Raw genomic sequence first — 25,288 nt, forward strand, 5'->3', positions numbered from 1 at the left:
AATTATGTAGAGAGGATACATGAATGAGCTAATTTTGGTGTGAAAGAGGATCTGGCTGACCACTTCTGAAATGATTATCTCTCAGTACGTTGCCTTCATTTGTTCTATTTTCATTTGAGGTTGTCAATCAGTTTTCACTGAGAACTAAGTGAAGTAAGTCACTAAGAAGTAAGTCAAGCAAAAGCTTTATATCTTGATCTTTTAGGAATTGCAATTTTTAAGCACAGATTTGGGTAAAAGCTGCAATTGTGAGAGGAAAAGAAAGAGATGGAGTTTATAAAAACAGAAAAAGGGAGGCTTCCAAAAAGATTACATAAGTTGTTTTGAAAGAGCTGTGATTGGTGCTGGCAAGCACACTTACACAATGCTATACATAATTAATTGCTTATTTCTATTGCTAAGTGAAATATGTATTTTTTAATGTAGAGGTCAGTGATGTAGAGCCAGTTCCAAGATCTGTATCAGAATGTAGCCACTTGGTTTAGCCTAGTTCAAAAGTTCAGTTTCACATGGAGGAAGTGTGTTAGCTCAGCTTCCCAGTGGCCTTCTGGCTCCATTATAGATTGTTCTCTTGACAGTACTAACTCCATTTTGCTGTTTTTCTTTCACAAAGTAAACTTAAGAATCAGAACTGATTTCTTCTGGAGAAAAGGCAGTATCCAAGTAGAATTTCTTGGCAGCTTCTTTCAAGTGAAATATGAGAGGATATCTCTGGTGGCTAATCATTCTTTCTTTGCTGACGTGCCTGTGGTTTTAGTGACAAATTCCTTCTTAGATTGAGTCGGGAAAGCTTTATATGAAAGGAGAAATAAATGGGAGAGATTATAAAATGTTTACAACTACTCATTCACATCTTCAGATTAGGTTCTAACAGAATTTTCTCTTTTTTTAATAGTGCACTTCTTTTTATTGAGATATAATTGACATGTAACTGTGTATATCAGAGCTTTTTAAAATTATTTACATAGAAAAAGAGACTTCCTCATGAATATGATGGATATCTGTTCTCTGCACCTCATTACATTAGCAAATATTTTTGAAGTAATACATAAATGATAAAAATCAACCCAAGTTTTATAACCACACATAACAAAAAAGACATTAAGAATAGTAAATATTTTAGTTACTGCTCTTAAAGATTCCTCAGGAGCAATATTTAAATTGTTTCACACTGAGATTTTCTACTGTCCCATAACTTTAAAGTTTCACAAATTATTTTATTTTCTATTTCTCTCCTAGAGTAGTATATGGTAGAGAACATATGGTAGATGAAATATGGTAGAGAACAAACATAAGTAAGAGCGTTTCCAACTGCAAATTTTTGTTTTACTCTTCTCTTTAATTTTCAGAGCCTAGTACATCATGTTTTCAAAATGAAGTCTCTCACTTGTAAAGTTTCTCTCTTCTTTCTCCTTTTTTAAATTTTTTAAAGATTTTTATCAAAATATAGCGAACATACATTAATATTACATAGTTTCACCTATGTAATTATTCAGAAGTACACCATAATTATTCAGCATTTATATACCTAAAGAAATGATCACCATAAGTCCAGCAACCATCTGACACCATACCATTCTATCACAATATTATTGACTATATTCCCCATGCTGTACGTTACATCCCCATGGTTCATTTGTTGTATACCTAGAAATTTAGACCTCTCTTTCCCCTTCACCTTTCCCCCCTTTTTTAATTTTTCAATGACAGTTGACATTCAATATTATTTTATATTAATTTTAGTTGTACAGAATAGTGGTTAGACATTTATATAATTTAAGAAGTGATTTCCCGTGACTAGTCTAGTACCCAGCTGGCACTATACATAGTTATTATCAAATCATTGACTATATTCCCTGTGCTTAACTTTGCATCCCCATGACTATTTTGTAACTAGCAATTTGTACTTGTTAATCCATTAATCTTTTTTACCTGCCCCCCAACCTCCTTCCATCTATCACCCAGATAAATCTAGTACATATCTGACACCATACATAGTTATTAGAATACTATTGAATATAGAATGACTATATTCCTTATACTATACATTCCCATAACTACTTTGTAACAACCAGTTTGTACTTCTTAATCCTTTCCCCTTTTTTCCCTCATATCCCAAACCCCTCCCATCTGGAAACCATCAAAATGTTCTTTGTATCTCTAAAACTGTTTCTGTTTTGTTTGTTTATTTTGTTCTTTAGATTCCACATATATGTGAGATCACATTGCATTTTTCTTTCTCTGTCTGACATACTCCACTCAGCACAATACCCTCCAAGTCCATCCATGCCGCTGCAGATGGCAAGAACCCATTCCCTTCCATAGCTGAGCAATATTCCATTGTATATATGTACCACCTCCTCTCTATCCATTATCTAGCAATGGACATCCAGGCTGCCTCCACATCTTGGCCATTGTAAACAATGCTGCAATGAACATATGGATTCACAGGTCCCCTCAAAGTAGCGTTTTGGGTTTCTTCAGATAAATACCCAGAAGTGGGATTACTGGGTCCTTCTTTTTCTCTTGTTATAGAATTTGTTTTAAAGTCTATTTATTTGGTATAAGTATTGCTACCCCAGTTGTTTTTTTCTTTTCCATTTTCATGAAATAACTTTTTCCATCTCTTTACTTTCCATCTGTGTTTGTCTTTCAATCTAAAGTGAGTCTTTTATAGGCAGTGTATGTAAGGGTTTTGTTTTCTCATCGTTCAGCCCTCATGTGTCTTTTGATTGCAGCATTTAATCCATTTATATTGAAAGTAATTGTTGATACATGTGTAGCTATTGCCATGTTATTATTCATAATTTTGATTTTTTTTTTCATCTTGAAGTCCCCCTAACATCCTTGTAACGCTGGTTTGCTGGTGATGAACTCCTTTAGCTTTTTCTTGTCTGGGAAACTCTTTATCTGCTCGACTTTAAATGATAGTCTTTCTGGGTAGAGTAATTTTGGTTATAGGCCCTTGCTTTTCATCACATTGAATATTTTGCACCAATCCCTTCTGGCCTGCAAAGTTTCTGTTGAGAAATCAGCCAACATCTTATGGGGAGCTCCCCTGTAAGTTACTAGTTGCCTTTCTCTTGCTGCTCTCTATGTCTTTAACCTTTGCCATTCTAATTATGATGTGTCTTGGTGTGGCCTGTTTGGGTTCATCTTGTTTGGGACTCTCTGCACTTCCTGGACTTGTATGTCTATTTCCTTCACCAGGTTAGGAAAGTTTTCAGTCATTATTTCTTCAAATAGGTTCTCATTCCCTTGTTCTCTCTTCTCCTTCTGGTACCCCTATAATGTGAATGTTATTATGCTTGATGTTGTCCCAGAGGTCTCTTAAACTATCCTCATTTTTGTTTGTTTGTTTGCTGTGTCCAATTGGGTGTGTTCTGCTACCTTACCTTTCAAATCACTGATTCAATCCTCTGCTTCATCTAATCTGCTTTTGATTCCTTCTCGTGCATTCTTCATTTCAGTTATTGTATTCTTTACTTCTGGCTGGTTCTTGTTTATGGTTCCTATGTCCTTTTATATGCTTACTATCCCTCTGTTGGAGTTCTCACTAAGTTCCTTGAGCATCCTTATAACCATTGTTTTGAACTCTGTGTCTTGTAGGTTGCTTGCCTCCATTTTGTTTAGTTCTTTTTCCGGAGTTTCCCCTTGTTCTTTCATTTAGGATGTATTTCTGTGTTTGTTTCTAGGTATTATGTATATGTGCTATGTCTCCTGGTCTTGGCCGGGTGGAGTTATGTAGCAGGGGTCCTGGGAGGCCCAATGGCACAGTCTTTCTTGTCACCTGGTTCAGGTGCTCCAGGAGTTCCCCTTGTGTGCCCTCCTGTTAGAGTTGAGCCTTGATTGCTATTGGCGTACCAGTGGGTAGCATTGGCTTTCAGGCTGATTGGCTGTGGGGTTTGGCCCCATCCACAGCTTATGGGCTGCTGTGCAGGGGCCTTACCCCACTGAGCGGGATTTGCCCCCGTGGGCTCTGGTGCCTGTAGAGACCACCCTTTGGGTGTGCCACTTGTGGGACTAATTGGGTGGTGCCGTGCTGTGGTCTGAAGCCAACCTCCAGGTATGTGGGTGCTGAGGCCTCTTGAGAGGGGCTCGAGTGCAGGCCTGGATCACCCACTGCTGTGACTCGCTGGCAACTATCTGGTAGGAGCTACAACGCTGTCCATGGTTGTATGCTGCCTGTGCTAAAGTTGGAGGCATGTGGGAGAGGCCACACTGTAAACTGAGGACGTCTGCCACCACTACTGGATCTGGAGTAGCTCTGCAAAAAGCCAGGACACCCCAAGGCTTGCTGCCACCTGCTGGCTCCCCTAAGATTCAGCCACTGATAAAGCTCGCTCAGTTTGTGAGCTGGGTGAGTCAGAGTCTCACAGAGTCACAAGAATGGGAAGAGCTGTGGTCACCAGGTTAATGTAGACTCTGGTTTGGTGCCAGTGCTGAGCCTGGAGCTACTCAAAAAAATTCTGAGCACATCGAGGCCAGTCACCGCCCGTCTGGAGCCTGAGGACTCATAGTTTTCCAAGAAAGTGTGCAATGTGGGCAGGGCTGGCTGCTTTGGAGAAAAGCGCCTCCAGCGTTGGGGGAGCTGGGTGGCATGGCGTCTTACTGAGTCAGCAGGGTGGAGCAAGCAGAGTTTACCAGGCCAATCAGATTCACATTTGGCCGTACGTGTAGGGGGCGGGCTCAACACAGGGAAGATGATGCCCATCTGCTGACGTCACGGGAAAGGGACCTCACACATCCTAGTTACTTGTACCAACATACTCACCCAGGGAGATGGTGACTGTCCTCCAGTCCGCCCTCTGCAGCCACACACCTCAGTCTTCCCCCTGCCTACGCAATATATCTCCAACATCTCCGGAATCACCGACCCTCTGCTGCATCCCAAGGGGAATGCCTGCAAGTGGACGAGTCTGTGCCCGGGCCGTTGAAGAGGATGTCTGGGTTTCCCACAGTCTAACTTCCCACCTGGACAGTCGGAATTCCCATTGTTTTTCTCAGCCTGATATTATAGGGACCTCTCTTTCTGGCACCAGTACTCCAGGTGGGGGAGCCTGGTGGGGGCCAGGTCCCTCGCTCCTTTGGGGGAAACCTCTGCAGCCAGGATATCCCTCATGATTCTCATCTGCCACACACAGGTGTGGGGCCCATTTCACATCTCTGCCTCTCCTACCAGTCTTGACGTGGTTGCTTCTTCATACTTTTAGTTACAGGACTCTATTTGACTAGACTTAAGATGGTTCTCCAGGTTGACTGTTCTATAAGTTGTAATGTTAATGTGTTCACGAAAGGACGCAGGCACAGTGTTTATCTACTCCACCATCTTGGCTCTCCTTTCTTATTCTTGTTAGTCATTGGGAGAAGGGCTTCCCCCTCCTTCCATGTGGAAAGAAAAGCCAGTTTTTAACACCCTCCCAGGTTCTTTCCCATCACCCTGGGCCCCTATTCACCCACGCAGGGCATAATAGGAAAGGATTAGAAAGCATCATGCTCCCATCTGCTGCCACATATAATTATAAGACATCTGGTGGAAGTGTCAGTTGCGAAGGTTTCCCCTTTACCAGATGGCATTCTGAATGCTAAAAGATTATCGAACTATATAACCCAGCACCTGCCTCTTGACCTATTGTTGTTTTTAAAATCTTGTAATACACAGTGATTTTTTTTTCTACTTTTCTCCAGTTTTATAAAGTTACAGGTTATACTTTTATAGCCTAACTTTAGGGATTTAGCCAAGGATATTTTTAATTAATTTATTTTTTAGCTTTTCTGTTTTAGACATTTTTCAAATAAACTCAGCTTGGTCATTATTCTGCAGAGGGAGGTAGGAATGCTGCAAGAACCTGAAGTCTGAACTTTGGCTCATTAGGGAGGCATTTACCCACCAAATCTCTTCTGCGGGTGGAGCCTTGACTTCTTCATCTGGCTCTATCTGCAGGAGGGAAGCTCTCCTGGACTCATTTCATTCCAACCCTTTCCCTACCAAGTTCTCAAGCAGGAAATAAAAAAGGGACGTGGTAAATAAAAATTTCTCTTAGCCTTCCTGTAGACTCCTGCAGCCTCCATAAGCCTCGTTTTTTTTATTTTTAAAATAGAGGTAATAATAGTACCTACCTCGCATGTTTTTTTCTTATTATTGAGATAATTCATAATGTTAGTTATTGTTCAATTCTACTTCTACCATTACTACAGGGTCTGTTATATATAGAATCATATACATTCTGTATACATTATGATTATCATATATGTTATGATTGTTTTGTAGAGATTTATTTGCTTGAAAAGTTTCTAGAAAGTTTCACATTTATCTTGCAATCACCAGCATAAAGCTAGAGCAGTAGGAGACATTGAGTGCCCTGTGGAGAGCTCTAGAGCTTACCCCTGGTTGTACATTGGAATCACCTGGAGAACTCTGCAAACTATAGATGCATGTATAGATTCCTGGACCCCACCCCCAGAGCTATTAAATTATTTGGTCTGAGACACAGCCGGGCCTTTTAAAAACTCCCCAGATGATTCTTATGGTCAACCAAGGCTGAAAACTACCGTTTTGTTTAAATTTAAGCCACCTGAGCAAAATCTAGCCTGGAGCTCTATCTTCAGTGTACAGCTTCTAAAAAACGACAGCACCTGGCCAATTCACAAAGGAACGCTCCACCCTTTGCGGAAAGAATTGCAGGATTTTCATGGGTGGCTATTGAAGTATGACCTTATCTGTGAGAAACCCTGAGAAGTCTACCAATGAGCCCTTATTAGTTAATGGAGTTCAAACGCAAGAGTCGTTAATGGATGTCAGCTACTGGTTGTTTGCTGAGTGTTACTTGTACTAGGATACTGTGGGCACTGATAAAACATTTCCAAGTTTTGAATTGACAGTTGTCAAAATAACTTGTCAATAATTTCACGGAAAAGTCAAAATACTCATTATGAAGTTCCTCCTTCACCACCAGACAAATGTTTCACTGATGCAGTCATAAATTACAATTGCAGTTTCTGAGCCTGACAGACGCAGTGCCCTGTGTCTGGAGAATGATAGGCCTGTGGCTGCAGGCGCAGACTTCACACACTGCGCACACCCTCTCACCCAGAGCGCATGTTCAAACATTCACCCAAGCTCGATCTGCCAACGCTGTGGGAGTTCTTTACCAACTGTCTTTAACCTAGCAGTTTCCAAGAAACCTCTTTTTCACACTGTCACGCAAGGGACCCTGCTCGCTGCGCCATTTGTCGTGTGGGGCGTTCTGCGGGTTCTCTGGTCCCACTCCCCACATAAGAACGCAGGATATGGTGAAGCCAAAAAGGAACACCCATGGAGCCATAGGTAGGGGAGTCAAACCAATATATTCTCGCTGGCGGCTGGGCTGGAGACACAGGAAGCAGGATCTATATAATCTGCCTAACAGCAGTCCGCACTTGCCAGCCACCATCTTCTTGCTAGCCCCCATTTCTCTTTGCTAGTGCAGCCACAGCTGTTATATTAGTGGCCAATGGCTTACGGGTTACAGCTGACGGCCAACTAGCCACAGCTGCTGGCCATCTGATCACAGTTGATGGCCATTTACTACCCGAGCCAGCACCTTTCTATTGTGAGGCCGAGAGCCTGGAAACTGTTTTGGGGGGCTTTGTCCCCACACACACAGTGTAACACAACCACATAAATGATATTGAGTGTTTATAAGAAAGCTGACACAAAGCTTGGATTAACTAGCAGTGTGGAGACAAAGCCCCAAAAAACAGTTTCCAGGCTCTCGGCCTCACAATAGAAAGGTGCTGGCTCGGGTAGTAAATGGCCATCAACTGTGATCAGATGGCCAGCAGCTGTGGCTAGTTGGCCGTCAGCTGTAACCCGTAAGCCATTGGCCACTAATATAACGGCTGTGGCTATGCTAGCAGAAGGGAATGGGGGCTAGCAAGAAGATGGTGGCTGGCAAGCGTGGACTGCTGTTAGGCAGATTATGTAGATCCTGCTTCTTGTGTCTCCAGCCCAGCCGCCAGCGAGAATATATTGGTTTGACTCCCCTATCTATGGCTCCGTGGGTGTTTCTTTTGGGCCTTACTGTGTCCTGCATTCTTGGGCGGGCAGTGGGAGCTGAGACCCTGCACGACAAATGGCGCAGCGAGCAGGGTCCCCTGCATGACAAGCAGCATCCATGTACCCCCTCTGGGGAAAGCGACATCTAGAATTGGTTGTAATAAAACTGGGTTAGTAGCATTCTCTTCATATTTCAAGCTGAGCACTTTTACCATGGCTAAGACTAAATTTTCTTGGTAGAAGGAGTCCTTGATACCTGGCATCCAGCAGGAGCAACAGCTTTTATCTGTGGCCATTGGAGCCCTGCTCAGAGTTGTGAGAGGCCTCAGGGCAGTTGTTCCTCCCTCAGGTGCCTGCTGCTCCCTCGAGGGATACTTCTTCTCCCCCTTCCCGACCTCCCACATGTCTATCATCTCTCACAGTGGTTTCCCAGGCCTGGCTGAACACAAGAATCACCTGGAGGAGCTTTTAAATTATAAAGGCCCAAGCTTCATATCAGATCAATAAAACAAAACAAACAAAAAATTCCAGATATTGGTGTTTTCTAAAAGCTCCCACATGATTTTGATGTATAGTGAGAGTTGCAAACGACTGACCTGAGTCTCTTGTCCATCACCCATCCCTCCCTACCACCTCTCCCCACCACCCCTCCCCACAACTCCTCCCCACCACCCCTTCCCACCCCCACTCCCCACCATTTCTCCCCCCACTACTCCTCACCACCTCTCCCCTTCATCCCTCCCTGCAATCTCTCCTCCTCACCCCTCCCCACCACCTCTCCCTGCAACTCCTCCCTAACACCTCTTCCCACCACCCCTCCCCACCATTCCTCCCCACCACCTCTCCCCACCACCCCTCACCACACTACCATCCCTTTACAGTTCCCAGATCATATTTCTGCTCTGATTTCTCTATAAAAATGGTTCCACCATAACAGAGAGGCAACCACCCAGCATTTTCAGTTGGATCTAGATTATCTAGATTCTCCCTTTTGCCTTGCCCATGTGGACACCATATGCTTTGCTTCTTCCACACCTGCAAAGCAACCCCAGTTACTCCTCTTTTCAAAAGGAAAGCAGTGCCCCAAAATGAATGATGAGCAAAACTGGGACAAGGGTACATGATGTGCAATAACCCAGACCTCACTGAATGGAACTAGCATTTGAAACAAGAGCCAAGGCACAGAAACATCCCTTGACCTACAGGTGCTCAGCAGGGGCAAAGCACTGCAGGGCTCCATGGCTGAGAAGTCTGGGGTACGGCCAAGGCTTCCTTACAGAAATTCTTGGTTTTCAAAAATTTGCTCTGTGCTTAAAAAACAGAATCAGATATTTGTTTCAAAGAAGAATTACCCCCCAAAGCTCTTCTAATATTAAACAGTTATGTCCATGGCATAATTTCTGTGTTTAAACTTCAGTAGTTTGAAATCATTTTCTCTTTCATATGGCTCTGTTTCTCAAGACTTAAGCCAATTCCTAATAAGCATTTCTCTGGGGGAATGTGATACCTGGTTTCCAGTTTCAGAGCACATTTCTAATGTTGGGGGCCTTCTCATCCAGCCAAGGGAAGAAGGCAATTAGTTCTTCTACTCAGGCCAACCCTTCTTCCCTCAACTCTACCCTCAGAAAACTGCCCAGGTAAACTTGGCAGCCCCAGTCGAGGAAAACTTGGGCCAACTTTGAGAGTGAGTTGCTTAAACTTTCCCACAGCTTTTTGTGAGGCAGTCAGTGTTTGAGGCAGTGTAGCTCATGGGTGATACCTCAGTCTCTGGTTTTATATCTGGTTTTATTCCTCAAATTCTGTAAGCAGACAATTTACTCAACATACCTGTGCCTCAGTGTCCACATCTATAAAATAGGATTGGCTTGTTTGGGGGATTGACTTAAAGAGTTTGAGTATGTTAAGTGCTTAAACTCAACACTTGGTAAGCATGAACATTTATTAATGTTTATTATTGCTATCGTTAGGTATATAAGAGCATTTTTAAGTTTGGAAGATTTTAAAGTTTTTGTTTTATATTATTGTGGAATTAAGAGAGATTACTTCACATGGAAGCATTGACTGGCTGTATTAATTTACTTTTGGTTGCAAGAAACAAAATCAACTCTGGGTCTCTTAAGCAGCTTATATTATTACAAGGATACAAATATGTTTAATAGAATCCAAGGATGGGAAGGCAGTCTGGAAAGTACTAACGCCAGGGACTGCTCTGTGATTCCTGTCTTTGCTTTCATCTCAGTCTTTGAACATCTGCTTCCTTCTTCTCTTCCTAGACCAGCTTTGCTTCCTCTTCAGTCATGTAGCAGATCTTAGCTGCTAATAGGGCCAGCCACCAACAAAAACAAAATTGTTCTCTCTCAATCCCAACTCTAAATTTCTAAGTACAGGTGTGAGATTTTCTCAAGTCTAATCACTGAGGCCAGGGCAAAACAATTTTTTTATAAAATGGCCGCTATGAGCCCACCACTGTATATGGGGTGAGGGGAAAGGGAGGTCCATAACCGAAGAGTTGAGCAGGGTCATTGAGCCACTTGGAAGACACAGATAATCTGCAGTTTAAATGATCATGGTTCATGTTATGAGCCAACTATATAGTAAGGAGAAAATATTTACATCTTAAACAAATAGAACACCTTAGAACTTGAACTTCTCTAATGAAGGTTTGCACACTTCCCGGGGTGACTCAGAAATGTGACTGGTAGTATTTTCTCCCTGGAAGCACAATTTTGCTAAATGATTGGAGGTGGTGAAGAATTTTATGTAATATTAAAATGGACATAGTTATTTGTACAAATGACCAGGCACACCATGTTGTATGTAGATGGGAACACTCTAACATCATAAAGATGTCAACTCTCTCTAAGTTGATTTGTAAATTTAGTGCAGTCATAATAAATAAAGGTGTTGAGAGCACTCTATCTTTCCCTCTCTCCATTTTTATGAACTAGACAGGTGGTCAAGTTGAAGTAGAAAAACAGATAGAGGATAGTCAGAGGCACTCTAAGAATGAACAATGAAGGGGATCCAACCCCCACTAGCTTTTATAACAGTATAAAGGCTTAACAAGTAGAATGGTGTGCCACTGATATATGAATAAACAATCAGACCAATGTAATTGAGTAGAAAATTTGGAAATAGACCTCAATATAGATGGTATTTTTGTGTATTATCAAGAGAGCATTACAAATTAGTGGGGATGGAATAGTCAATAAATGGTAATGGAACCATTGAGTGCAATTGGGAAACAAAAAAATGTGACTTATGTATCACACCACACATGACAATAAATTATAAAATGAAGAATGAAGCCATGAAAATACAAGAAAATACTGAAAGAATTTTTATAAATGTCAGAGTTAAAAAAAAAGCCTTTCCAACTATAACCTAAAATTAAAGAGCAATAAAATTTTAAAAATTGATAATGTCAAATATGTAAAGTTCAAAAAACTTCTCAGTAGCAAAAAGCAAACAAAAACCCACCTTAAGCAAAATCAAAAATCAAACAAAACGGGGAAAATATTTCTCCCTCACAAAGAATAAATTTATCAAAAAAAAAAAAAAAAGAAAGAATAAATTTATCATATATAAAGAGTTTCTAGAACTCAATAAAGGAAAAAATGAAGAAGAAACCAGGCAAAGGATGGGGAAAAAATTAGGTCACAAAAAAGGAATTACAAATAGTTTAAATGAAAAGATGTTCAATCTCAATCATAGTAAGAGAAATGAAAATTCAAATTGCATTTAGATACTATTTTTCACCAATCAAGTTAACAAAACTTTAAAAAATAGATAGCCCAATATGTTGGTGAGGACATAGAGAAATAGACTTTCAATAGCTTCTGAGGAGTCAGTTGGCTCAATTCCAGTGAATGAGATATGGCAATATCCACCAGATTGTAAACGCATACATAATTTGACCCAGCAATTGAAGTTCTAGAAATTCATCTTACAGGTTATGCTTGGAAGTGTACAAATGTGTGTGTGAGGTTATTCATTCCAACAAAAAATTAGAAGCTAAATGTCCATCAAATGGGGACCAGTTAAAATAAATTATGGGACATATATACAATAGAATACAAAGCAACTGTGAAAGAAAAAAAAAAGTGCAGAATAAAATGTATTATATTCTAAAATATATTTTAAAGGAGAGTTAAAGAATACATGTATGTGTTTGTGTGTGTATATATATGCACACTGTGTTTACTTGGTTATGCTATAAACATCATTGAAAAGATATACAAGTGACTAAAACTTGCTTTGACCTATTTAGTGGGAGGATAGCAAATGGAGAGTGTGGGGGGTGGGGGAAAGAGATTTCATCTTAACCTGTTTAGACCTTTTATTTCTGAGCCATGTGAATGTATCATAATCTAGTTAAAACTTTCAATACATATTTTTTTAAAAAATAAACATGTTGGCCTAAAATATAAAACTTTCCTAAGTTTTAAAAATAAAGCAGGCGTCATTTTTTTATATTCAGTAGTTGCCTCGACCCCTTGAACAGTCTAAAACCTCTCCAACCTCAGTCCTCATTCCTGCAATCTTTCCAAATCGGTTGATCCTTTATTTGATCGTGACAAGAATGACATCTGGCTTTATCACATGAAATATGATCTCCCAGTGAAAATAATTTTTTAAAAATTCCTTGGTGGGTGCTATGTTCCCTCAGAGTATCTCACAATAATTTGTTCTTGACAAAAAGAGAATGCAAAGTAATTCTGTGACAGAAATCATTTATAAATACAGCAAAATGATTCTAAAGGAACCATGTCTAACTCCTCTTGTGATACAAGGGACTCGCCTAGCATTTCTGCTCTGTGGGGGTAGGTTTTCCACACTGCTGCTCTTCCAGAAGGAGATCTCATGGTCAGAAAGCAGAGTGGTGCCTCAGAGAGGCTCCCCCACATCCCCCAGGCACTGTGGCCTGGGGTACATGAGGCTTTACCCTCAGACTAGCCTGGGCTTGACTCCAGGCACCACCTGTTAAGAACCAGGTAACCACAAATAGGGTACTGAATCCCTCCGAGCCTCCTTTTCCGTAGTTACATAGCAGAGGGATAATAATGCTGTTGGGGAATAAAAGCTTTTCCTCTACCCTCTTAGGTTCAGTGAATTTCACCAACAAAAGACAGATTAACAAGAAAAAAAGAAATAGGATGGCATATCCTAACAAGAGAAAAAGAATATTGACATTTTTACATGCATGGGGGTTAACAGAAAGAAATGAAACTCAAAGAAACAATTAGGCTTGGGAGCGTATATATCCTTCTTAACAAAGGAAAGAGAGTTTGAGCTTCAAGAGATGGTAAGTTGTAGGGCAGTGACTAGAAAACACGTGGAGAAATTAAAGGAAGATAAGGGTGATTATAATAAGATTTGTCTATGCAGACTCATCCTGGAGTCAGCTCTCCATCTCTAGTGAGCGATAAGTGCCATCCTAGTACAGGAGTCGGGAAAATTATGCCCTGCTTTTAGGCAGATAAGGGAGGGCCGAGAATTCTTCCTATCTCTGTTGATTCTTAATTGCCTTCAGTTCAAAATGATCCTTATGTCAAAGGGCGTATTTTGGGATGGCACATCCTGATCCCCTTCAATACTTACATGAGGTTGAAGTAAACTATGTACATCAACCACTCCAGTGCCAGGTGTAGTGTAAGTGGTCAATAAATTAGTTCAATTTATAAACATGTATTTTAAAGACTTTTTTCACTTCCACTTGGGCTGTTGGTTGCTTGCCAAGAGCTCTAAGTTTTATTTTCTGTAGCACACTCTGTGTGCCTTTGCATTCGTTCAATGATTATCAACATTAATGTAAGTAAAGAAAAGTAGTGTGTGCTAAATGTTTGTACAACAAGGAAGTATGATTCAGAGTTTTATTTCTGTGAAATAGGATATAAAAATTGGCCAAGAGAGAAGAGACCTGAAACCTTTTGACTGCATTATCTGGTTTCCTTTGGGAAAATGGATTCTAAAACTCAAGAAAATTGTTTTAACTGGGAAGACTCTCCAAGTTTACTTCTAATATGTATTGTCCTAAAACAAATTAAATGAGCAGGCACAAACAGTAGTTGTCCTAATCAAATATAAACATAATTACAGGGGACTGTGCTATTGAATGTTTATATAACCTAAATCATTAGTCACTAGGTTGATTTTCTGCAAGTATAATACACTTAGAGTACAGCAATGAGATTTGAATTACCAACTCACTATTAATAGAAACTGTTTCATGTATTCAGTATTTAGCAAACTTCTACTGAGTTCCAGATTCTGTGTTGTGCTGGAATATAAATATGAATAAGCACAGTGCCTGCCCCCTACCCCACTCCCACCCCACCCCCATCCCTTCCACCCCATCCCCATCGCCAGGAGCCCCCTGGAACTGTGAACATGAGCATCCATTCAGCCTGCTCAGTACTATGACAACCATTAGAAATGGGTATCGATTATCCCAGAATCACAGATCCCATCCTATGACCAGTGAAAGGTATGGAAGTCTCAGGGGAAGTATTAATTATTTACTTTTTTCTTTTAGCCTAGTGACAACACAAGTCTCCCTGTTTTTTACTATTTGTGACACAGCTGCTGAAGCGTATGAGTTTTCCAGAAAGGGAATTCCTCTGTCTGGACCAATTCGAGAAAGCTTCCTCCTTAAGTTCATAAAGGCTCATATCCCCCAACACCCCAAGTACAATCATCTGAACTAAGTCAGGCTGACATATTTCCTACTCAGGGTAGGTCTGGACCTCTGGTAGTTGAACTTGGCTTAAGCTACTGATTCTGGCATGAGGAAAGTATTCATCCAGCCTCCAAGGAAATATAATAAGTTGGGGCTGGAATTATGATTCTGAGTTCTACAGACATGACGGGAGGGTCTTTAATAACTTGTGAGTCAGTCTTCCTGTTGTTGCATTCACTATTACCACATAGTTGCAGGGTTTTGCCACGTCAAATATTCATTTTTAAAGTACTGTATTAGTTTTAAAGTACTGTATTAATTGGAAATGCTTTCAGCTGCAAATAGCAGCACACTCAACTAGAGTGGCTTAAACAGTTATTTTTGTCATGTAAAATTACCGGGATTTGTTTCAACAAGGCCAGTGCAGAAATCTTGATTCTCTTGTCCTTTTCCTAACAATCATTGAATGGCTGCTGTAGTTCCTGCCATCTATTTTATGTTCCTTTAGGAACAAGGAAGAGAAAGGGGCAGCATCTATTTCAGGAAAGCAAAAGTTTCCCAGGAAGCCTACAGCAGACATTTGCTGGCAAGTCATTGTGCCAGAAAGGGAAAAGGAGGAGTCAGCCAACCATTTTACAGAGGTCTGCTGTAAACCCCTCTCACCGATCCAGTGGATGATATTGAAATAAGTGGATAATTGGTCTCATATGCTAATTAAAATAAATTGACTGGTTTCGGCAATGACATCTGACTTCTGAGAAAAGCTTCTAATGAACTGATTGGGGGGTGAAATATCTATTGTCTCTATTAGATATTTAGATATGTGTTCTGCACTTTCTTTACTGAGTTGGCTGGGCCGTTGCCATCTGATGGATCAGGACCTCTCCTATGTAGGAAGCCAGTGGCAGAGATATAAGCCTGTGCTGTTCCAGTTGATGGGCTGCTCCTATTTGCAAGTTCTGTGTTCTGAGCACTGACTCACCACCAGGCACCGTGCTCAGGAGTGAGCTTCCCAGGGATGGTCTCGCTGAGCCCCCCCATCAGTCATATTTCCTCACTGCTAAGCCGAAGCCCTCAGGTGATGTCTCCCGTTAATAGTCTCTTTCTCCAGACCCTACCAAAGGGAAAGCTGTCATTAAATCAATGAACTATCTGTCCATTGGTGCCATCATAGAATCAAGGAACTGTGGTATTATTCTCATTTTAGGACACAAAAGCTTGCAAAGGTAAGGTAAGGTTTGGTAACTTACCAGTGGCACCCAGCCAGAGACCTAGCTTACCTGAGTCTCGCCCTGCACCACTTTATTATACCTTTCCTCAGGTTAACCTGGTCTATGTCATACAGTAACTACCAGGTACAGAGTGCTTAGTTTGTGCCAGGTACAGAGGTGAGTGCTGGCATCCTCACAACAGCTGCCCAGTGACTACCAGTGCTAGTGAGTTCTAGTCCCAGTGTGAAAACAGACTCTAAAAGTGAAGTTGCTTGCTCAGGTTAAGCCCAGGTGGTTTGATACCAGACGCCATGCTCTTCACCACAATGTGGTACGAGCTTACAGGGTAACACATGGGAATATTTCGTTCTGCTGTATTCAACATGACTTGTTAACTCTCTGACCCAAACCACAGGGAGGTCTGTGGCCACATCCTGGCCCTCAGTCCTTGGAAGTGCTTTCCTCCTTCCTCTTTTCTCTACTCCTGCTGTCCCAGTATAGTGATCCATGGACAGGCCCCTGAAGAAATCATAGTCTAGAGAGAGCATTTAGAACATAGAGACAGGCAAATGAACAAGGTAGAACAGATTTGTCCGGGAAGCTATGGGAGCACAAGAAGTGTGCAAGCAGCCCTATCAGGGGGAATGTAGGAGTTTTTCCCAGAGGAGGTGGCATGGACCTCTTACCACTCAACAGCAGAGGAGGGGGGTGGGGAACTCCTGGTAAAAGGGCCGTGTGTGCAAGAGCACTGAGGAATGAAAGAGCATGGGGAGTTGTAGGGTCCAAGGGGCAGATCCTGGCCCATAACAACCTCTGCCAGTATTGGTTACGTGGAAGGTGGTCAAGGTGGGGGTGGGAGGATGGGGCAGGAGACCAGCCCAGAATGACAGACAGGGGCCAAACCATGATTGCTGGATTGGAGATTCTGACAAACCAAATATAAGCTCCTGTTGAAAGGACACAAGGCTTCCGGAGGTGCTAAAGTCCCAGCAGAGGGATGGATTTGTGTGCGATTAGCACAGAGGTGTATCACGATGAGGAGCAGCAGGAACAGGGAAAGTGCCTGGGCATCCCAAATTGGAACATGGCTTTGGGGAAGGAGCCCCTTAGGGTGCTACCACAGTGTCACCGACTCTAGTCCCCTGTACTCAGAAGTGTGGGTCATGTTGACAGGACCTGGGAGCCCGTTAGAAATGCAGAAGCTCAAGCCCCACCTGAGATCTGCTGACTTGGTACGCGTTTCTGATAAGATCCTCAGGCGACTCATGCCCACTGAAGTGCACCACTCTCATACTGGGGAAGAGAGATCTTTATCAAGGTGTCTGTCCCCAAAATGCCGAGATCGGAAGCCATGAGCTCTGGCGCAGTGCGCGGGAACTGCATGTAGTCAGAGGCTGACATTGTGTGAAGACATGTCTTGTCCAGGGATTGACTGTGCCATCCCTGTGGGGGAGGGGTGCACACTCCCCAGCAGCCTCAGGTACCCCCTGGAGAATGCACGAGGTAGAGGAGGAGAGGCACTTCAGCAGATGATCCAGGTAGCAAGGGCGAGGGTAGAAGGCATTGTTCTCACTGCCTCTTCCTCCTTAGCAGACAGCCCCTTCTAGCAGGAGTTAGCTACTCACATGTCTTCCAGAGTTAATGAACCTGGAATATTGGACAAACATTTCATGCAAGGCTAATATCACAACAACGCATAGCTATACATAATTAAAAATAGATTATTCCACTCAAAGTGGTGAGTTCCTTGCTGAAAGCATTGTTTCACTACACTTGAGTGCTTCTAGAGTTCGTAACCTTCAGAAAGTTTTGACAGCCTGAAGAAAATGAGCATTTTAATACCGCACGTTGCTGATTACCCTTTCTCATGTAAACGCAAACTGGGAGGGGGGGTATAAAATCCACAGTGTGGAGGGAGATCTGTCCTTGACACCAAAGAAATCAGTGGCAGGAAAAAGGGACGAGATTGGAAAAGCAAAGTGGACAATCACTTAAGGTGATTCAAAATTTCTGTGAGGCATCACAGTGAAACTTCTAAAATGAATGACTCATATTGTCAAAGAGTGTCTGGTAAAAACAGAAAGAAAGAAAGAAATCAGACTCAACAGTGACTTGCTTCAATCAGAATCTGTCTTCCTCTCAAAGGACTTCTAAGAATGTAACTAGCTGTCTTCATGTGACAGGGTCACCTCTGAGTGTTGTAGAGGGGTGAGGAAGCAGCCATGTAAAAACAAGTCAGACCTCGGAACACTGCATGGGGTTACAGGACAAGGGAAAGTTTGAACCAAGCCACAGACGGAAGTTTGTCAGATCTTTGAATAAGTGGGAAGCAGGCTGAAGTTTAACAGGCCACACTGAGAAGCACTTGCCCTGGGAATGCGGTTTCTCTTTCATGAGCTAAAAATCCAAACCTCTGCAAGCTCTAAAACTGGCAAAAATGTGAACAAAGCCTTATTGTATGGGCTCCTTATGCCACTATTCTGAAATAAAAATTTTAAACCAAAGCGTAGATGGCCAGAATGCCCTGAGCTGGGAGGATTAAGGATCTCTGTGGAAACAAGTCTGTGTGCAGCCCTGAGCCCCGGGGCCTTGCACCTGCTCCAAGGTGCCTCTGCACCTGGTAGCAGGTCACATGCTCATCCTGCAGTGCAGGATGGTGAAGGGAAGGGAGGCTGGTACCTGCCTTTGTTTTTCATGCCGGCAGGACTGAACTGGATACAGGCGATCTAGCACTATGATTTTTTCATAAAAGTGTACAAAAGAAATTAAAGTGACTAGAGCCAGGTATTCTTCCTTCTGTGTCTAAGCCCGTGTATGATGATAGATTTCTGTGCCTCCAGCATATCTTGCCCAAGATACCACCACTTTGATCTTGCCCAAGAAGCACATCAGAGCATGTGCTCGGGAATCTATCTGCCTCTTACTAGCAGGGAGACCTTGGGAAAGGAGCAGCCTCTCCAACCCTCAGCTTTCTGTTTGTGAGTGGTGATAATTCCAGACTCACAGGTGGCTGTGAGTATTTAGTGATATCACATATGTGGGGTGTGTGTCGTGGTTTTCTGACCTATATTAGATGCTCAGTGTTAGGTACCTTGTCTATATCCCCCCTAGGATGTAGAGCTTTTGTGATAAGAAGCAGGAAAGAAGATCTTTTGTGATAAGATGTGGAAAGAAGCAGGAGAAAGGTGTCTGCATTTCTAAGCTTGGCAACTAGGTAAATGGAGTTGCTTTTAACTGAGAGGGGAAACAGGAGGAGGAAGTAAGGGGACCAGATGTTTGGTTTGGCAGATGCTTGCCAAATTTGAGAGGAGGAGATGTCCAGAGACACTTGAAAAGATGACAGCCTGGGAGAGTAGATGGTGTTGGTCAGTGCCATTAATATGGGTGTGTAGAGTGGGGACAAAGGGTCACAGAAAGGCCCCAGGGAGCGCCAACATGCAGGGCAGATTGGAGAAAAGATCCACATTAGTCAGGGGAGTGGAATGAGCTGACAGCAGTGCTCTGGGTTCATAGGCAGTTCCAGAAAGAAGGTCAGAACGTGGGGTCAGGTGCTGCAAAGGCCATGGATGATGAGGACGGAAGGAAGCCACGAGGAGGTCAGTGGGGATTTGGGGGAGACAGCACCCTGATCGTTGGGCATTGAAGAGGGTATGGGAGAGGAAGTCAGAGCTCAGAAGTGGTGAATGAAAGCCTCTCTACCGAGGGACGAAATGTGAGAAGTGTCAAAGAGAGAAGAAGGCGACACTAGTTAAAGGCTGATTTTACCACTCCAATAACCACTACAGTAGGGCAGAGAGTCCAGTGCACACTGAGCATTTCGATCTGTGCAGAGGTGACTGAGTGTTTTGAAGGGAGAATAATGCAGGGGGACGATGGGGAGCGGGGTTTGAGCAGTATCAGGGAAGTGGACAATATCAAATGCAGGTAAGGGGGTTGCTCAGTGTGATTGGGCCCTTTGGGTTTGCTTACTGGCCCTTATCAGAGTTCGACCCCTGCCTTCCCACAGACACGGGGCGGGGTAGGGGCGTATCCTTCTTCAGGTGTTAGCTGGAACAAAGAGTACATTCTTTTGGCAGCCTTGAGCTTTCCCAGGCATGAACTTACAGGGGGTTAGGACATAAACCTGAGCTGTTAGAAACTGTGCTGGAGTTTATTCAAGTCTCTTAGTGGAGTGTGGGGGCGGGGATGAAATCATTTGTGCCCAGTGTCTGCAGTCAGTGTAGACCAAGGTTGAGGCCTCGTCTAGAAGAGTGCTCAGAGCATCCTGAGTTCAATTCAAGAAGAGTCTTTATCAGAGGAGGCAGGGTCATGGAAACAAAGATATTTTTAAGCTGAGTGGAAGGATCCAAGAGAAAAGAAAGATTGAACAAGAAATTGAGGATATGGTAGAAAGCACAAGTGATCAAATACCCAGAGTGGAACCGTGAGGCAGGGAGGGGCCCTGAAGTCTCACAGTGGCAGCCTTCAAGCCAGGGGTCAGCAAAAACGGCCAGGTAGTAAATATCTTAGGCTTTGCAGGCCATATATGGTCTGTCGAATATTCCTCTTCCTTTGTTAACCGTTTAAAATTGCAAAAATCACTTTGGCAATACCCAAACAGGCTGCAAGCCTGATTTACCAACCACCACATTCCAGCTCCTTTCCTGAGCTCTGGCTTGACCCGTTGGGTATATGGGGTCACCCCTCAAATTTATACAGAACACTTTGACATTCCACCTGCCTATGGGGACTTCCTCAGAACATTCACCTGCAAAATTTCATCCCCTCCTCCCCGCCAAGGAAAAGAAATTACAGCCTCATCTACTAGATGCAGAACTAATTTGTCGCTTGGCATTCCCCCAAATCCTCAGGCCTGATTCATCCCATCAAGCTGCACGCCAGCAGTCTCCATTCAGAGCCAGGTGATGTTGCCTCCCTGGAGACAGCACTTTCTTGCCCACTACTTAAGCTTAATTGGGAGCAACTTCCTGCATGCCAACGTTCACATTAAAAATATCTTAGGATGGCACCTAAGGTCTGCCCATTCACTCTGTGCCAAGAAATTCCTGACTTGCTTCCAAAGAGAAACCACAAGTAGGCAGTTTCAGGTCCCCTCGGTCTGCAACTCCACACGTGATTTATAGATTTCTTAGTTGCATTATCTAAGAGCAGAAACAGGAAATCTGATGTGGTATCTGTCTGTGGCATCATGCTGGCACTTCTGCCCTATGTCACTGGCAGAAAATCCAAGAGATTGGCCAAAGGAATTTGCTCCTTTTAGCTCATGATAATGTCTGAGAATTTTATTTGTGTTAAATTTTCGGACGTGTTTCCAGGACCAGAGGATGTAGGTGGGCTACCATGTAGAAATGGTTCCTAAATCTTCCAGGCTCTGAAGTGCACCTCTGAGAAAAACAGCATGCTATAGTGAGCATTTTCCAATTGGGGAATCAGCCTCGGATCTGAATCCCAGATTCAAATAACTATGTGACCTTGAGCAAGTGACCTAAGTTCTCTGAACCGCAGACTTCTCATCTGTGAAATGAGGATAACCGTGCATGCCTTGCAGGATTATCAGGGGGATTAGACATAATACTCGTAACCTTCTGAGTGAGGCATTTGTCACCCAGAAAGCACTCAGTAAGTGGCTATAATAATAATATCTGTAAGGTCATAGAGTCTCATTTCATAAAATAAAGCAACTAGTTGCCATATATGCTCAACAGTATGGATATTTATCTGCCTGAAGAACAGCTGAGCAATGTGACTTTTTTTTCAAATTGTCTTTCAGTTCTAGTTTCATAAATTCCAGGTTTCTAATCACGTGCTTTTTTACCACACCAGGACCTTCTTATACTACAGATAATACTCCATGTATGAGTTAAGCAAACCCTGTTTTACGTGTACACGCACGCATGGACGCACACTTGCTTACACCAAGTCTGAATTGTTCTCTCTGACCTTGGAGCATTCTCACCTGCTGAATTCCTCACCTCAGGAGCTTCCTGTGGCACCTTCCCCCTCTACCCCTCCCCCAGCCAGTCCAGGAAGCCAGCCCCACTATGACAGTTCTTGGCCCACTCCCTCCCTCCCTCCCACACGTGCAGTGCCTTGTAGCTAGCTTTGGCAAAGTGCACTCCTGTTTTCTCTTGCCATTTTTCCAGTTGGATGTCTTTTATTTTTCATTCCATATGTCTGTTCTGTCTCTTAGGTTGTCTATTTCTTGGCTCAGGGTTCCACATCTTGTTTCCTCTCTTTCCTCTGAGTGTATAGCTGTATGTTTGTTGATTAAAAATGGACAAAGACAATTGTCTAGGCAGATATCTGGGCGTGCCCCATGAGTAGGTGTACTTGACAGTGTTACATTCCAGGAATGATAGCTTGGCAATCACAACAGCCAATAAATATTTTATTAATAGCATGAAATGGTGTCTTATAAGCACCTTGGGGTGACAGCCCTTGAGGGCAAAATTGGGGAAATCCAAAGGGTCACAGGCAGATGAAACATTAAATGTCTTTCATTATAAAACACAAATCTGGGGACTAAGACCAAAAATAGGTATTACTTGTGTTGATTGTTTGTAGCAGGGAATTTTGTTACCAAAAAAATCAGCAAAATGCAAATAGAGCTGGTATTTACAGGATGCTTTGGCTTAGTGCATCTTTTATTGCAGTAGGATTTAACCCATGTTGCATTATATTTTTCCTGCCCCTTCTTATCTTCCTTTGAAAGAGTTCCAGCAACACCCAACCATTCATTGTTAGTTTCCTTGGTTACCAATGACTTTCAGTTTTTCATTTATGGGTTTCTGGTGTTAAACAAAATATCTCTCTGCTTTTGTGCTGCATTGACAAAGGTTCAGAACTAGTGATTGTGCTTTTGTCTCCAGAAAAGCACGGTATTTTGTTTTTCCAATAAAATTACTACAGTAACAAAAGAATGGAAAATGACTCATAGGGATTTTCTTTACTGGAAAAGTTTTATTTCTCTCGTCATAGATTTCAGACTTTTGGCATTGATTTAAAACTCTATATAATCGATCTGATTATACAAAACATAATTTGAGTTCCTCCATCTAAATAAAATAAACAAGATTACTTCAGCTAAATTTTTTTTCATTTGATTCCCTTCAACTTCCCTTCCGTAGTTGGCTGTGTTTTATATGATTCCAGGAGAAAGTAGGTGAGGTGGGAATTAGCGAGTCCAGGTGAAAAATCTGTTCCAAAAAATAGAGGTATTTTTTGCTTGATTACTAAGTACCGTTCTATGTAACAGTAAGTTCAAATGAGCTTAACCCAAGTAAATCCATTAGTCTGGTGAGGCCTGGTGCGGGCCATCGAGGAGCTAAAGAGGAGCTAGAGTGGGTCTTGTTGGGAAATAAGTGTCTGTAAGCAAACCTGGGGGCTGCTTTGAAGGCTATCACAATGCTGACTTCCTGCTGACAGCCCTGCTTCTCCATCTGTCTCCAGGCTGCCTGGAACCTGGTGACCAGATCTCCTGGCAGAGGCTGATATGTGATCCTGAGTGGGGGACGATGTGCATGGGTACCCTCCCCTCTCTGGCTCCCTCAACAGGGTGGCGCTTTGGACATTGCTCAGCCTAACAAGGGCCTGCCCAGAGGAAATCCACGGCCCACGCACCACAAAATTACTCTGATCACCATCCTCACAGCTTTCTCCCTAGACTTCGCCGGGACTCCATGAGCTGAGGGGCTGTGGACCTGTATGGCTGGATGTCTGCTGATTGTGAGCCCATTTGCAATCACATTTTATTTCCCTTTTAAGACATCACATGGAAATTCTAATTCCCCATGCGAACATCTTCACATTCTACTGCCTTTTTTAAAGAAAGGTCCTGGGTATCTACCACTCCCTTTGGAGCCCATGTTATGGACATTTTCTGAGTATATGATTGATTGTCCACCAGGCGACAGCTGGAAACAAAGCCCTGGTGTCCCATTTACCTTTGTTTAAAGAGTATGAGCAGGAGCTTGGCTGACTGTGATGACTCAGTTTCTCCACATTCCCCTTTCTGGTTTTTTTCAACCATGCAAAATCTAACAGAAGATAATACACACTGAGCACGCTTATGTACATAGTAATTGATGTTATAAATCCATTTCCAGGTGGTTCATAAGTATCAAAATATTCCAGCACCAACATGTTTACCAACTCTGTATATTTAAAACCAGTTGTTGTTTGTACAACCTTGTCTTTGAAGAATTCAGACTAAATGAGATGCTGCCGAAAGGAGCCCTGCTTCCCAACGGCATGCTCTGCTATTGCTCTGGTATTGATGGTTTCAACTGTTCTAAGCCATGTGTAGCTAATGACATTGGGACGGCAGAGTGTATGTTTGATTCGTCAGGCAGCAAATCATTGGTTGAAATTCATTCTGAGGATTAAAAACAAAATCTGTTATTTTTCAGTTTCTGTTGGGCATACCTGTGTTTAGTTTTAATAGTTATCACTTGCTTACTGTTCAGTATCTGCAGAGATTGAATCCTCATAGCAGCCTTGTAACATAGACCATGATATCCCCACTTTACTGAAGAAATTGAGGATTATATAGTAATTACTTTACCAAACATATGAACATGCCTGGATGTAAATACAATTCTGGTTCCAAATCCCACACCCTTTTCAGTACCATTGGCTTTCTCTCAGTGCATTTCATTCCCACTCATGCTCTGTCCTGCCATCTTTCCTCTCTGAAGTTTCCTTCCTGGCCTACTACAGACTTGCCCTTGCTAGCTTAGAGGTCATGGCTTTAAATTCTCTCGTCTCCACTGTATTGAAAACTTCTACAATCACATTCAACTGGAACAGCACTAATGATAGTAAATCCTGAGTCTTGACAGCTGAATAATATCCCATTTTATTTGGCTACTAACTTGCCAGTAGAAAGCAATTACGATGATATGTAGGCCCACTTAAGCAAGTGTTTTTTCATAGATACTAGTACAATTATTTTCATTGCTTATCCTTTGGGAAAAAAAGCTTTGGCAGAAAAAAATAGGGTCATAATATTAAGTCATAAAGTGCTCATTGGAAAAAAATTAGACATGATTTCAAGTAAAATTGTGGAGAGCTTTCAAATTTCTTGCTGCATTGCAGTTTGAATTGCTTGGTATTTAATGCTGACTTGGTCAAATAATATGCATATAGCACTTTATACACCGTTAAATATAGTAAATCTCTATATATTCTTGCACGTTTTCAGTTCTGACTTCTTTTAAATATCAAGTGCATTTCTAGATAGATCAAGATGAAAGACTCAGGGGAAATACCTCTTCCCAATATGTGTACAAGTATAACTTTCTGTATTTTTTTTCACTACATTCCGACTTTGAACACATGCTGACCTAGTGCTTTAGATAC

General features: G+C 42.3%; 1 protein-coding gene across 3 annotated transcripts in view; it reads left to right on the forward strand.

The window, feature by feature from the left end:
* LHFPL3 (LHFPL tetraspan subfamily member 3) overlaps positions 1-25,288 on the forward strand; it is a 518,064-nt gene that overhangs the window by 276,059 nt on the left and 216,717 nt on the right. The window lies entirely within an intron of this gene.

Source organism: Rhinolophus hipposideros, assembly GCF_964194185.1.
Source record: "Rhinolophus hipposideros genome assembly, chromosome: 18".
Lineage (NCBI taxonomy): Eukaryota > Metazoa > Chordata > Mammalia > Chiroptera > Rhinolophidae > Rhinolophus > Rhinolophus hipposideros.